Source organism: Bactrocera neohumeralis, chromosome 2 (genome assembly GCF_024586455.1).
Source record: "Bactrocera neohumeralis isolate Rockhampton chromosome 2, APGP_CSIRO_Bneo_wtdbg2-racon-allhic-juicebox.fasta_v2, whole genome shotgun sequence".
Classification (NCBI taxonomy): Eukaryota; Metazoa; Arthropoda; class Insecta; order Diptera; family Tephritidae; genus Bactrocera; species Bactrocera neohumeralis.
This window is the reverse complement of record NC_065919.1, coordinates 63,063,901-63,078,833: the sequence shown is the minus strand read 5'-3', so window position 1 is coordinate 63,078,833 and position 14,933 is coordinate 63,063,901. Positions and strand designations below refer to the sequence as shown.

The 14,933-nt window shown below is 35.5% G+C and overlaps 2 long non-coding RNA genes across 2 annotated transcripts; both read left to right on the top strand.

The window, feature by feature from the left end:
* Window positions 1–282: 282 nt before the first annotated feature.
* Window positions 283–5,503, top strand: LOC126755816 (uncharacterized). Its single transcript, XR_007666522.1, has 3 exons — window positions 283–474; window positions 5,292–5,369; window positions 5,482–5,503. It is a non-coding gene; the product is annotated as an uncharacterized LOC126755816 (long non-coding RNA).
* A 6,640-nt stretch (window positions 5,504–12,143) lies between these two features.
* On the top strand, window positions 12,144–12,859 carry LOC126765515 (uncharacterized). Its single transcript, XR_007668489.1, has 2 exons — window positions 12,144–12,605; window positions 12,693–12,859. It is a non-coding gene; the product is annotated as an uncharacterized LOC126765515 (long non-coding RNA).
* Window positions 12,860–14,933: the final 2,074 nt, after the last annotated feature.

Sequence of the window (14,933 nt, the reverse complement as noted above, 5' to 3'; positions counted from 1 at the left end):
ATTCCTACTGGCAACGCATACATACAATGTTCAATTGATACAACTACGCTCCCGCTTGTGCACACCGCCCAGCCAAACCAAAAGCTACGTACCCGTAATCCACACACATACACCTACAGTTATGTACGCACTAACGTATATTTGACTCATATATACACACGCACATACCCAGCACTGTAGGCAAACATATTGCGCACCGCACTTCAGCTACAGACTTCGGGCCAGCTTTTGCACACGGCACCACGTAACTCCTACAGACGCGGCTCGTCTGAGTGTTTTGATGTGTATAAAACCGAGAGGAGCAACAACGAGTCGATCAGTGTAACAACATTTGGCGTTTACAAAGCTAAACTTGAGTGATAACCAAAACAGAGTGACTAGCTGATATTAGCTAAAAAATTGGAAATATTTTTCAAGTGTAGGAAAAAGTATAAACAAATTAAAACAACAAAATGCCTTGCCCATGTGGAAGCGGTAAGTGAATATTAAAGCAGATAACGCTGTAATTATTGCAACTTTTTCATTTCACATTTGCTGCTTTATTTTTCAATGACTTTTTTGTTTGTTGTTGTTTACTATTTAACGCGCTTTCTTCTACATTAGGTTGCAAATGCGGTTCGGAGCCTAAGACTGGCAATTGCGGTTGTGGTGCGGCGTGCAAATGCTGTCCCTGTGGAAGCGGTAAGTGACCCATTTACATAGATTTATATATGTACATACGAAGCATAAAGCAAAAGCTCATAAATCAATTAAATGTTAAAATATTTTGTAAATTATTATTATAATTATTTCACTTTTCAGCTTGCAAATGCGGCTCACAATCACAAAGTGGCAGCTGCGGTTGCGGCTCAAGCTGCAAATGTGGCCAGTAGAGGAGTGCAAATATCCAATAACCGTACCTTATTATGTTTAAGCTATATTACTTTTAATTTATTTTCGTAATTTAATCTTGTAATTTTACACAAACATACATATAATTAGAAACATTTGTTTATACAAACATTAATGTGCAGCTTGATGCTTGATATCAAAATAAGCCTATCCCATTTCTTTATCAATAAATAACAAAATGAAAACAAATTTCTCTATTTAGTTATTTAGACTTGAAGTACTCGTAGAAGTTCAGGGAAGGTTTAAACTGTGAGAAAATATGGGAAAATTGCGAAGAAAATACTAAAATCGGTTCGGTTTCTTCAATATATGGACATATGTATGTACATATGTATGTATGTACATACAATTTGATGTTCCTTTTTCTCGCTAAAACTCGATAGCGATATATCTGTATAGCTGATTTTAGGTTTGAAATGTTTATTGAAGACCAGAATGCTTTAAAAAGTAAGAAAATTTAGAAAATTCAAAATCTACTTATGTATGTATGTATATTAGAGTTAATTGCTGTTGATTAGTCTCGTTAAAGCTCGAGAACGGCTGGCCCGATTGGCTAATTTTGGTCTTGAATCATTTATGGAATTCTAGAAATAGTTGAAAAGGTGAATAAATATGAAATTAAAATGCTTTTGTTCTTCCTTTGATTGAAAGAATAGTTACTTTCAATGTTTATATCTTTCTAACTACATATTCATTCTCAGGAGGTAAGAAATAAACTTAATTTTAGCTAGCTTCAGTTGTTAAATATCTATCAGATTATTTACATAAGTACATATATCTTTTGTGATAATAACACTTTAATGTTAAGGGCGCAAGAACTTTTCTCACTTTGATTAATTACAATTTCCTCTGTCGAGGAGGAGCTTTGGGGGAATCACAATAATTTGTAATTATTTGTAATTATTGTAATGCGTTAAAATATAGTGGTCAGTCACTGGATTATGTTGTGCTGAAAACAAAGCAATTGGTCCCACCACCAGATACTTAACGCTCTTTAGTTTCTGGGGCTGGAAATGATTCTAAGCACCCCTTGGCCAACATTCAGATATATACCAGCTGTTCCCAGATAACATCGTTTGGTCCTACACATTTTATACAGGACAATTTCCATAAATAAATCACAAGGCCTGTCGTTGAAAGTTTGCGGAATCAACTTTGAGTTTCCCTTTTGCGCGCATGGACAATTATATATTGTGACAAAAAAGCACCTGAAAAATTTAGTTAAATTCCTCGGATAAATGATATCTCAAAAAAACCTATTTGCTAAGTTGGAAGGAGCACGATCTGACAAACAGTTTATTTACAGCAGCTGGTTTATTCGGTACACTTCAGTAGTGCCTTGCGATTTTTACGATGGATAAAAATATCGAACAAAGGATTTGTCTAAAATTTTGTATTTCTAACCAAATTCCGTGGAATCGTTGCGAATGTTGGAACAGGTTTACGGTGATTCAGTTTTATCAAAAACATAAGCCAACGAGTGGTACAAAGCCCACAAAGATGGTCGAGAGTTCGTTGAAGATAAGTATGATTCGTCTTGGACGACCTTAACTGATGAAAATATTAAAAAAATGAAGGATGTGGTGCTTGAAAAAAGCGAGCTCGACATCTCTCTCGAGGCCGTTCGATTGATTTTGGTGGATATTTTGGGTATGAAACGCATTCTTGCTCGACTCGTCCCGATAAAGCTAAACAGGTCTCTTTTGACATGCTTGATTGTGCGAACACCGATCCCAGATTCAAGGAGAGCATTTATTGAGTTTGGCATGCAAACAAGACAACAATCATCGGAATGAAGGGAACATAATGAGCCGAAACCGCAAAACCACACTAAAGCCGCTCAAAAATCAAGGTGATGCTCATTGTTTTTTTTCGATATTCGTAGTTTTGAGCATCATGAATTTGTCCGGAAGATAGAGGCGGTCAATAAGGAATTCTCTTTGGCCGTTTTGAGGCGTTAGCGTGAGAACATTAATTTTACAAAATGTATGTCGCACTTTCCGGAATACGAAACGAAACAATTCCTTTACATCCCAAAATATTTATGCGTGTGTGTGTAAGCACCATTTAAAACTAAGCAATATTTATCTCGATATAAGTAAATTTATTTTTATTGTGAAATATTACGGTACATTATTAGAAATTCAATACTGTGTGTTCTTTATTGTTCACATTTGCAGCCACTGCCACAACCACAGCTGCCACTCTGAGTTTGTGAGCCGCACTTGCAACCTAAAACCATACAAAACAGACATTAAATCATTTATTAATTACAACAAACACAAATAGTTATGTATGTACATATGTAATTGTTAAGCAAATAATTTTGATTTTTCACTTTTCCCAGCTAAATGGAAACTGAAACTAACCGCTTCCGCAGGGACAGCACTTGCAAGCCGCGCCGCAGCCACAATTACCGCTCTTTGGCTGAGTGCCACATTGACAACCTGAAAATAAAAAATAATTATTAACTAAAACATTCAATTTTCAAATTAAATTTTTTCTGTGTTTCGTTTTTATATTAGAAGCAGCCTTAAAGGTCTATTAAGACGCCTAGATACTTATATTCATATGTACAAATACATATACATAAGTATATACATATATGTATATGTATACATGTGTACATATGTATATAGATTTATGTCTTTAGACTGATTGCACTTACCGGTTCCACATGGGCAAGGCATTTTGTTTTATTATTATAATTCTTCTTTCCTATTTGTTTGGAATCCGAAATTTAATATTGTTTTTATTGTTATTTAAGTTTAACACTTTTAAAGCAGACGTTGTAACCTCAAATGAAGACTGTTGCTGTGGTTAACTAATGCGTCTATTATATAGTCTTAAAGTATTTGAACCATAATGAAGAGCAATTATAGGTTTACTGTCCAAAAGCCACCTAACTGTATATGTATATTTTGTTGGTGCTGCGCACAAAAGTGCATTATTGGTTAAGTAAGTAGAACATTCTTTGTTGTCGTGTGCAAATGATATTTTGAAGGCTTTTCACACGGCTTGACCCAAAGTGTGCCCTCTTTACGATCTTTACATACATATACTATATATCAAGATATGCAAGTTTCCATATGTATTTGTGTTATTGCCACTTCAAGTGTACTGACCCAGTAGGAATTTGATGACTTTGGGGAACAAAGCGTAGTTGACTTCTTTACACTTTTATTTTTGGAACGGCAGAAAATTAGCCGTTAAAGTGACATACTTATGTAAACCATATAACATAACTTCAATATAACTTTAACAACTATCATTGATTTTGACTTTCAAACCCTTAAAAACCCAAATGTCAATTTATTCTGAGAGTAAGGAAAAGATGCTTGAATTTATCTATTTCAAACTTAAGTAAACCTGTATTGAGAGTATATAAAAAAACTTTTGATTCACATTTTGATACAAAATGTTCGTTATAGGGTCAATTGGTCAATCTACGAAATCACCTTTCTCAAGAGAACCTTGACCGGCCAGGTTGTATCTTGGAGAAAGTATTTTTAGAAAGTCGCCTTTTAAATTTTATGTGCTGGAACTGATTGACCCTTACACCTCGACACTACATCGGAATAGATCAAGGACATTTTTTTACAACCATAAAGTATACTTTAAGCCAAAAGTTTTTTTTTTTGGCCTAACCTTTTAAAAGTGAAATATTTTATGTAGATTTGCTACAACAAGGCATACCTAGGAGTCCCATCTAGCTTTACATTAATTATCTTTCTCCGAGTTATATTTATGTACCTAATTATCAATTTGCAATAATAATTAATTATAAATTTATTCTCATCAATATTACAAATAACGAACTAATTTCAAAAATTCCTACTGGCCACGCATACATACAATGTTCAATTGATACAATTACGCTCCCGCTTGTGCACACCGCCCAGCCAAACCAAAAGCTACGTACCCGTAATCCACACACATACACATACAGTTATGTACGCACATACCCAGCACTGTAAACAAACATATTGCGCACCGCACTTCTCTACAGACTTCGGGCCAGCTTTTGCACACGGCACCACGTAACTCCTACAGACGAGCCGCGATTCGAGTGCTTTGATGTGCATAAAACCGAGAGGAGCAACAACGAGTCGATCAGTGTAACAACATTTGGCGTTTACAAAGCTAAACTTGAGTGATAACAAAAACAGAGTGACTAGCTGATATTAGCTAAAAAATTGGAAATATTTTTCAAGTGTAGGAAAAAGTATAAACAAATTAAAACAACAAAATGCCTTGCCCATGTGGAAGCGGTAAGTGAATATTAAAGCAGATAACGCTGTAATTATTGCAACTTTTTCATTTCACATTTGCTGCTTTATTTTTCAATGACTTTTTTGTTTGTTGTTGTTTACTATTTAACGCGCTTTCCTCTACATTAGGTTGCAAATGCGGTTCGGAGCCTAAGACTGGCAATTGCGGTTGCGGTGCGGCGTGTAAATGCTGTCCCTGTGGAAGTGGTAAGTGACCCATTTACATACATTTATATATGTACATACGAAGCATAAAGCAAAAGCTCATAAATCAATTAAATGTTGAAATATTTTGTAAATATAATTATTTTACTTTCAGCTTGCAAATGCGGCTCACAATCACAAAGTGGCAGCTGCGGTTGCGGCTCAAGCTGCAAATGTGGCCAGTAGAGTAGTGCAAATATCCAATAACCGTACCTTATTATGTTTAAGCTACATACATATGTTAATTTTAAATTATTTTCGTAATTTAATCTCGTAATTATACACAAACATACATATACTTAGAAACAGTTGTTTATGCGCGTGCTTGATACCAAAATAAGCCTATCACATTTCTTTATCAATAAATAACAAAAATAAAATAAATTCTTCTAATTCGTCTCTTTCGCTGTAAACACTATGCTTTCGGTAGTAGTCGGGAAATGAGAGTTGATAGTGAATTATTGTGCAACTCTCGAACTTAGTTAGTGAGAGCAAGTGCTGATACAAATGATTACAAAGTTATGCATACAGTATGGATTTCGTCGCAAAGCCTATTATCTGTTGTACTGACTATTATTAGGCATTTAAGATAAGTTTATCAAGTGTAATCTTCTAGTCTCTTAGGAAAGAAGCATAGGAAGACAGTGAACCGGGAATTGCATACTATAATAGGCAGGCTAAAAATTCGTGTTATTTTAAAGTGAATCAAATGTTTAAGCAAAATCAAGGCGGATACACCGATTACAGTGGTCTTTCAAATTTTCGATAATTTTGTAAACGATAATTCTTTTGCTTCGAACTAGGCCGCGATTTCTCTCTTCGAGTCTGGGGATAAGAAAGATTGCTCACGGCATCCATCTTGCGCAGAGCTTTCACATATCCAAATTTTTCATCACCAATATGTACAACACGTTCCTCTAATCAACCTCATTTTACGGTTATCCGAAATCTTGGTTTTTCTACTGTTTTCATACAATGCAGCTTATCATCTTCGGTAATCCTATAACAAGTCGGAATGGTTATTTACTTTGGAACGCACCTTGTATAACAGTTCCAAGGAAAAATAAGGTCGTGTCGAATACCTTGCGATTCATTTCAAACTTTCAGAACTATTTAACCCTTGCTTTACGTTAATTTTGGCTTTCGTTTCGATCATTCTTTCCAAACCTACTCGTACTTCTCTTCCAACAATATCCTAAGTGCTAACTGGATTCTTACGTTCTAAAGTAGAAAAGAGTAACTTAAGTATAAATAACTGTTTGTTTATTAGATCATAAATAAACAAAATAAAGTCATTATAGACAAAACAATCGTTTAGCATTCGATTTAACAACTCGGATCAGTGCACGATTACTTCTCAAGTGAGTTGGTCACGATAAAATATTACATCAAGCCAAGTTTTAATTTAAGAAAGTTTTTAAAATGAACTGTCCTTGTGGAAGTGGTGAGCATATACCTATATGAGTACATACAGTTCTTCAAACAATTGATCGAATTTTTGCGGTGTGCTAACTTATTCATGGATAAAAGCCAAAACAAAACCAAAATCAAATTGAAACATTTTTTATTAACAAAACGCGAGGTTAAAATTTTCAAAAACTAAAACGTATTTAATTCAAAAAGTGAAACAAAACAAAGATAATGCCATTCGAACAATACTTTAAGTTTAAGCTTAATATTTCGTTTAGCCACCTCTTGCTTGCAGAGCAGGCTTCTGAGATTTTGACTAGGACATTTCGGGTTCTCCCGCAAGGTGCTCTTTTGGGTTGACGTCAGGTGACTGCGAGAGCCAATCGAGAACTTTAATTTGTTTATCTTGGAACCAACTTTTTGTAACTCTTGCGGTATGCTTGCGGTCATTTCCCAAGGCTCCTGAAAGGATCTGCTTCCAAATATGAATATAACACAACCCTATAGCATCAATGAACCGCCAACACATTTTAGGTTTAGTCTCGTTTGTCCAGACCACACTCTTCCAATTCTCAATTGTGAAAATTTTGTGCTATTTTGCAAAACTCAGCTGCATTTCTTTTTGACGTTTTTTAAAAGAGACCTTAACCTTATAAGCTCTCTTTAAGCCATTTTCGCGTAAGACATTGTTTTATTACAAACGTTAACATAACAATTTTTCCGAAGCTGCTTATTGATATCTACGCATTATCACATATGAGTACACCTGTCCTGATTTGCCTAATTATTTTTCATGTCACTGGCGGAAGACGACGACTAAAGCACTAATGGTGTGCAATCGGCTGTCTGGAAAATCCTTGGGCTGCAAGCCAAGGATCGTTAGATGGTTGTACAACATGATCGTGTGACCGATAATCACGTATGGGGCGGTGGCCTAGGCCTCAAAGCATCGCAGACTTCAGTAGGGCTCCAACTATCGAAGCTGCAACGAATCGCATGTATCTGCATGTCGGGTGCAATGCGCACTTGTCCGATGGCAGCACTTAGAGTCATGCTGAAGATTACATCACTTCATCTAGTGATCGGTCAAGTAGCCATGCACATACTGCCGCAAATGACGGCAGAAGGGTGCGACAGAAGTAAGGTAATCTCATCCCAGCGGCTGAATGCGTTAAGTGGTACAATGCTATTCTCCCAAGAGACCGCATTACCAAAAGGGTTAACTACACCAAGAAGTTCAAGGTTATACTTGGCAGCAAGGCTGAATGATTCCACTCTCGAGTTACCGCTTAGGGTTACTGCGGAGGGAATCTGTGTAGGAGTCGCAGGACCTCGCACCAAACTCTCCATAGCTATGGGAATTTTTCCAAGCATTTTTCAGGCAGAAGTCTTAACCATAAGTCGATGCATGGATATAATCCTCCCAAGCAACTATCGCAACGAACGTATAACCATACTTAACGATAGTCAAGCGGCACTTAAAGCAATATCTTCCTATGAGATCAAACAAAATAACAACTATATTCATTGACTTGAACACTCGAATAGCGCTGTTAACGTCAAATCGCGACTGGAGTGTAGAGAACGCCTGCATAGCCTAGCGGAACGTAACCAAGTGCACCTCATCTGGGTGCACGGTTACACAGGTATAGCCGGCAACGAACTGGCTGATGGGCTCGCCCGTTCCGCGGCATCCACTATCAAGGTAGGACATGAAATCTCTACTGGCGTAGGTCCACATAACATAAATTAGCTGCTCCGCAAGGAAGAAGGAGTAGGCAGAGAGAGTTATTGGCAACAACTACATGGCATGCGGCATGCCAAGTTGTTAATGGGCGGTTATAACCGCAGCAGGTTTAAATATGCAAAACAACCTCCCTAGGGAAAAGCTCAGACTACTGGTCGCATTTTACACTAGCCACTGCAAGCTGAAGAAGAACTTACACACCATGGGCCTAGTTTCTTGCAAAAATTGCCGGTTCAGCGACAGGGAGCCTGAGACACCAGAACACCTGCCAATGGACTGCACAGCAGTCTGACACATCGATCGATTTTTTCTGAAGGATCACATTGAGTGAATGAGTTAGAAATAGAATATTACATAAGTAAAAAAATCCTTTTCCCGCTGTTTCCTTATTTTTTGTGATTACTAATTTTTTCAGAGCTTTGACGATCAACGACATTTTTGCGGCAAATTGGATAACTGTCTCGTTCCCTTGAACCCAACTATTTTTCCTAATGCGGTCGTACGCTTGGGATACGTGTTCTTGAAATGTCCCTCATTCCCCCCTTTGAATTCGCCACTGATTAACAGCACTCTTAGGGCAGTACAAATATTTATTTATCACCAGCAAATAAATATTTAAAAAGCTGTACACGCTCGATCGCTAAATTGAGGATCTGTATGTAGTATGTATTTTTTGTCTGTTGAAGTATAATATATGTGCATACATGTATAAGAAATCTCAGACGTGTTGACATCTAAGTTCATAAAAAGTTTTTTTTTTATCCATAACTTTCCGTTAGACAATGGCAATTGTATGAGGGTTATTGTTGTTCTAAAGTTACCCATAAAAATCCATTATCCGTACATTTTAATGGCAATAATCAATTCATTTACAGGTTGCAAATGTGCCACACAATCCCAGAGTGGACGCTGTGCTTGCGGACCGTCATGCAAATGTGCCACGAACAAAAAGTAATGTTCAACTGAAATAAAGCAGAAACAAAATAAGAATCATGGCAAACAAACAGTAGTATTAGGCATCACATCAACCTATGTATGTCAATTTATCTTTACATAAACCAAAAGCGATGAAAATAAACTTTATTGACCTCTAAGGAAAAAATGTGCATGTTTAATTGAAGAAAACTCTTTCAATTGAATCTCAGGGAATGTAAATACACAACTCATTCTTACATACTATGTGTATGTACATATATATATACATAGTAGTTATATATGTATGTCTGTGCATTGTTGAAGTGCATTTTATGTATTCTTGTTCGCGGAATTTAAATGTTGCAAGTCTTGTGGAAGCGAAGAGTATTCGTTATCATAGAGAACTGCTCGAGTTCGTATATTTGCTTGTAAGCTTATGTAGGATGTTCTATTCGAGATTTGTTACATAAATAACATATAGAACATAGAAAGGGTGATCCAAGTAGAAGTACGTTTTTCAATAGCATTTTTTTAACAAATCACGCATGAGTTGTGTCAAGCTGTCAGATTTTTTTGTTCAGAATAGTTCGATATTTCATCATGGAAAGACTTACGGTTAAACAACGTTTACAAATCATTCAACTTTATTACTAAAATCGGCCTACTGAGCGTACTATTCGCAACACCATCACCTATCTTGAGACCCTGCATTCATTTTTGGATAATATTCGACCCAATAGACCACATCCAACACACAGTGAAGAAAATATAGTAACACGAAGACCATAGAGATCCGATTCGGCGTCGTTCGCAGCAACTCGGGCAGACGTATGAAAAGACTTGGCGCATTTTACATCGTGATCTTAAATTGAAAGCGTACAAAGTGCAGCTAGTGCAAGAACTGTAGCTTCGCTTCGCTCTATAGGCTCTTGAAAAGTTCCAAGAAGATCTGACGTTTTCGAACGAAATTATGTTCAGCGATGAGGCCCATTTCTGGCTCAATGGGTACGTAAACAGTAAAAATTGACGCATTTGGGACGAAGAGCGACCGGAAGAGATTCAAGACTTACCATTTTATCCAGAAAAAAAACGGTTGGGTTTGGTTTATGGGCTGGTGGAATCATCGGTCCATATTTCTTCAAAAATGATGCCGATGAGAACGTAACAGTTAATGGGGACCGTTATAGCGCCATGATAACCGAATAACACTTCGGTGAGCAGATAATTTCACGTTTTGGGCCAGTCGATTGGCCACCAAGATAGACCGTTAGACTTTTTCCTGTGGGGTTATGTAAAGTCTAAAGTTTATGTGGACAACCCCTCTTCGATTCAGGCCTTGGAGTAAAACATCACGTGTGTCATTCGCCAGTTACCAGTCGAAATGCTCGAACGAGATATTGCTGCAGCCAACATTTCAAATAGCTTATCTTCAAATAATAAATGCCAAAGAATATTCTTTCGAATTCTAATAAACATTCCCCATTAAATTTGAAGTTTCTGTGTTTTTTCTTTTAAAAAATTAAAGGACCTCGAAATGGATCACACGTTATATGTATGTATGTACCTATATTTATTTATGTAGAAGATCTTGATTGATGCAACGATTACTATTCTTTCGTAGAAAAGATTTCTCTCACCAAATTGACAGTATCTTGTGCATCTTGCACATGTATATATGTATGTTTGTATGTGTCTACACTGACAGACAGACGTAAGTACTTTATTTGAATTTACTTTTTACATTCACGAAACAACAGAAAACTCAAGATACCAAAACCCGTTGTGCCAAAACTTTTGTCCCTCAGTGTATGTATATTCATATTGACAAATGTACTACATACTATATACCTGTGTGATAGTGCAACACAAATCGTTGACATGATCTACGACATGTAGTACTATATTAAGCTCTATTGAAGAGAGAGTGCAAACCAAACGACAGCGGTCCCCAAACGTCTGATAAAAATAATATAAGATTTTTTAGATCAGTATGATGAGTTCAGACTGTCTCTATAAATTCAAATTTAATATTTTAAAGCAGCTTTATAACTTGCAGCAAAAGGCTTTCTATTCCTATCCTCACTTACTTGAACCCAAATACTAATAGTTTCGGAGATACAGCCTTGAGAGCTTGTGCACTCTAGAGAACTACTCAACCGATCCTCATGAAATTTTACACAAGTCTTTGAGACACTAGTCATAAAGACTTGGACGAAGGATTTTTTCGACTACACCTATTTGAAAAAAAAATGTCGAGAAGTTTTCACTGAAGTTTTAATTTTTTGGTAAAAATGTCTGCCAAAAATCCAATTTCCAGATTTTTTCTTTCACCAAAGTTCTAAGTTAAAGTTTTAACTAAAACACGTATTTCAATTTAGATGATTTTGTAAGAAGTTATCCTGTCAACAAGGGCGTATATATTTTCCGAGGTGTCCTCGGAATTGACGTCACAATGGCCGTATATAAATTAATTTTTTTCCAAAAAATTTCAGAATTTCTTTATTAATAGTGTATGTTTATAACAGTAAATAACTTCTTTTTTTATATGAGAAAAAAATTTGATTTCCATTTAACCCCTTAAACGCATGATGCCTTCATTGTACAATAATTAGTCATAAAATAATAATGCTATCTTCCAAGATTATAGCAAATTAATGCTACTATTTTTATATTACTGAAATCAACAGCTGTTTTTCAAAGTCAATGCGTCATTTCAGCACATGTGTTTGAGAAACGCTGACTCAGTCTCGCGAAATACCTGATTTCGAGAGCGTACATATATCAATTAACTACGACGTCACGAACCAATAAGCCGCAGACTACTCAGTTGCTATCGGACCAATATATGTACATATATGTATGCATGTACATACTCAATTGTCACTTTGCACACTGCACTAAAGTGTTATCGAACGGTAAGACGTGAAAGACGAAGTCGAAACGACGACATATCTCGAATCAACCAGAAAGAAGAGTAAGTTCTGAGAAGGTAGAAAACGAGCCTCTATAAAAGCATAACACAACCGGCTTTGGTGAACAGTGAGCGAACGTTTGCGTTAAACAAAGTACAAAGCGTTTTCTTATCGCAATTCAGTGCTGAAGAGTGTCTCCAATAACAAAAACAAAAATATAAAATACAGCGAAAATGCCGTGCCCCTGTGGAACTGGTGAGTGATCAATCAAGGAAATTTTATAAACAGTTAATATGATAATAAATACTTATAATTTAAATTTTTAATAATTTTTTTTCTCAGGTTGTAAATGTGGCACTCAAGGCCAAGGCAGTTGCGGTTGCGGCAGCGGATCCTGCCAATGTGGCAGTGGCAAAGGTTGTTGCGGCAAATAAATTGGTGTGGCAGTATTGAGTGCTACTTGCACTATGTAGCACAGAGTGGAATGTGTTGCTAATAACCATGAATAATCGAATCCATATCCATTTGTTAAACATTCAAAAGAAAATTATTAGTATTAAATTCACCACATTTTTTAGCAATGTAAATTAAATTATAGCTTACACATTAGATATTTCAATTATGAATGCGTATGCAGTGCATATTTGGCCACAATAAATGTTTATTTTGAAAAATTGCCTTTTTCATAAGGAATAATGTTTTTATACCGGAAAAAATACTAAAAAAATATTGTAAACTGATGGCAGAAGGTTTAGATTTTTATATCCACTCTCAATATAACACAAGATGTTGAAAGTCACTTTCAATTTATGGAAAGCAATATTTTGTTAATTAAAAATTCTTCCGGAATTAATTTGTATACTTTTGCAATATGTTGCTACAAAGTACACATAATAGTTTTATTCAAAGCAAGTGGAGTTATATATATATATATAGTATATAAATGGTCAGGTTGACGAGACGAGTTGAAATCCGAGTCAATGTCTGTCTGTCCGTCCGTCCATCCACCTTGGTAGACTTGGTATTGCAGATGGGCGGAATCTAACCTGTCCTACGCCCACAAACACCATTAATCGAAAACCTATAACATGTCATAACTAAGCTCAATAATAAGAAAGAAGACTGATTTTAGTCCAAAGAATTTTATTAGGCAGAGACATATTATATGGGCCATTCCATCAAATGGCGACATGGTTTTGTACCCGTGGTTCTCCGATTTTGACGAAACTTTAGAATATTATAATATAGACCAAAATAAGAATATCTGTAAACTTTTTAATGGTCAAAGTTGCTCCATTGTTTTTTGGCGCGCAATGCAAATTGAGATCAAAACAAAATTACTATTTCTTTTATTTTCTTAACGACTTTTCTAGGGCCCATTGAGTGAAAAAAATTTTGCATTATTTCAATTTTACCTAAAAAAGCCGCGGTTCAGCATTCTGATAAAAATATTTTCAAAAAGTAAATGTCAAACAAATTTTTCAAATAAAGAACCGATGGATTTTCCAAATTTTGACGAAACTTTTTTTTTCAAAATATTATCCCATAGACCAAAATAAGAATATCTCAAAAGTAAACTTTTTAATGGTCAAAGTTGTCTCCATTGTTTTTTGCCTGATGCGCAATGCAAATTTTGAGACGACATCAAACAAAAATAACATTCACTATTTCTTTTATTTTTTAAACGACCATTCAAAATTGGTGAAAAAAATTTTGCAGTTATCCAATTTTATGAAACTAAAAAAATTCAGCTTTCTGATAAAAATATTTGGTCAAAATCCGCAAAAATAGATCAAACAAAAAATTTAATATTCTTTTATTTTGACAACGACCTCAAAATTGAGGAAATATTCATATGTATATATATTCAATGGTCCACGAATTATACACATATACTAGATATATATTTATAAAATTTTTCTTGAAAATATGTCGTCAAGTATACCTGAGCAATCCTTTTTCAGCTCCCAATATAGCATACATAATACATAACTTTCCATTAGGCTTTAAACTGTTTAGATTGGTCAAAATGAGTGATATTTTAATGATGAATTTACCACTGAATATCAATAAAACTTGTCTAAATCTCGTATCTCCAATACAAGGAATTTTGTTTGACGTTTTCCTCATAAACTCGATATATCATGTTTAAGTTGACGCGATTAAAATATATTAATAAAACTAAGTGAATACATAACCTTCAATATAAGTTAATAAGATACAAATTTATTGTAATCAATTCACAATTTCATTGAACAATGAATGTTGAATTCTTTTGCAACATTCTTAAAATAAAAGATTTCCCAGCACCTAAAAGTGCCCGCCTTTTGATCTTGGCAAATTATAAGAGTATGAAATGTTCGATTACACCCGAACTTAGCCCTTCCTTACTTGTTAGCAGAGAGCCCTAACAATCTATCTCCCATCACGTCAGAAGATTTCGTAAGTCAATTATTCGTCTCACCAGATAAATTGAGTGTTCTGCGCGACATCCATATATATTTATACTGATAAAAGCATTGAGAATGGCGGAAACAGGTAGTCCTAAATTAAAGAAGTTGTGGAACAGTTCAACTTTTAAAA